Genomic DNA, 1,664 nt, shown 5'->3' with positions numbered 1-1,664 from the left:
CTTCGAAACCAAGAAGGTGGAAATCACGCTGCGCATGGCTGGGGCTGGGATGTGGGCGGGTGGAAGGGGCGGAGACAATGTCTATTGCCTACACACCAAAGGCACTTGCCTTGAGACTTTGTAAGGCTTGTGGATATTTCTCTGGGAAGTGTCTTGCTCTGCCTTATGCAGCACAGCTGATGGGAGTAGGAGTGCTCAGTTGCTACATTTGGGACAGAGGCCCAATTTTTAGAAAGATGTCTTTACCAGGATTTCATCGGAAACATCCTGGGGCAAATCCGTTCTTTGTGATGTCAGTGGATTTTGCTTCAGGGTTCTTCTTCTGTAGAACTTATTTTTTATGTATTATTTACTTCTTACTGAAATTTCACTCCTGCCCTGCAGACCCCAGCCAGACCAGCCCAGAGCTTGACACTCAGCTCTGCCAGTGCACCTATTCCTCCCTGGAAGAAGGGAAGAACTTTAGTATGTTATTATCTTTTTGTTGTCTATCTCTTCCCATTTAACTTCAGAGACAGCCAACTTGATGACCATTCAGAGATGCAGAGCCACAGGGAGTGTTTCTGAAATCAGACAGAATTCAGATTGGTTTTTTGTCCCGATAGTTTATGCTTGAACTCAAAACGCTCTTGACTTTGGAGAATCAAATATGCTCCCAGATCAGTGACATACAGTGCTTTAAACCTGCAGATTATCTGCAATGTCAGTGCTAGGTTAAAGGCTACTGTGTTCCTGTTACATCGGACTGTGCTCTAAGAGGGTGGATGCTAAGCACACATATGGGGACTGTGCCAAAGTAAATCCAGGAGATTGCTTCAGCTGGGAGCAAAGAGTGGATGGCAAATTCACTCTATATTGTGTACTTTTGGTCATGGTCTGCAAAAACACAGCTGGAGCAGGGTAGGATGAGGACATCCACCTTCAAATGAGATTGTAACTAGAGGGCAAATACACTTAAGTCCTGTTCACTTCACTGCTGCCACCCAGGAAAAGGAAGCAAAAAGTTGCAGTGCCTGAGAAGAGTCTGGAGGAGACCAGTGGTGGTGTCAGTGTGGAACTACCTTATGGCTGGCAGATGATCGGACATCTGGCTTGAGGGAATGTAAAGTAGAGATTTGCTAAAATATGTAGGGAGTTAAAATCTCTTGCTTTATTTGGAAAGGACTTACAGTGGAGCTACAAGGGGAGTTGGTGGTGGGTGGCAGGAGCAGCCCTGGAAAAGGTTCTGTACCCAGGAGGATCAGGCATGGCTGGGATGGATGGGTGGACAGAGGTAGCAATGCAGGGTATGGAGGTGAATTGAAAGGTTTTTACTCCAAGCTCTGATTAAACACTACATGAGGGAAAGATCACTAATGGTGCACAGAAAGAGTACTGACAATGCTTTTTACAAGCTGAGCACAGTAGCTGGTGTGCAGCTTTGGCTCTCATCGTATGCTACAGCCAGGATCCAGACCAGCCACAGCTGAGATGAGTTTTTCTCCTAAGTCCCCTTCAGCCTGGGTCAGGGTTCACCCACCCCACATCTCCCCCCCATCCAGTGCTCTGGTACCCCATGGCCTGGAACACCATCCAAATGCAGATGTGGGTGGAGAACTGTGCTTTGTGGCCTTTACTCTGCTGTTGGTGGAAGCAAGTAAATATTAGCTAATGTCATTAGCCTG

This window comes from Grus americana, chromosome 1 (assembly GCF_028858705.1).
Source record: "Grus americana isolate bGruAme1 chromosome 1, bGruAme1.mat, whole genome shotgun sequence".
NCBI classification, from domain to species: Eukaryota; Metazoa; Chordata; class Aves; order Gruiformes; family Gruidae; genus Grus; species Grus americana.
This window is presented reverse-complemented; position numbering follows the sequence as displayed.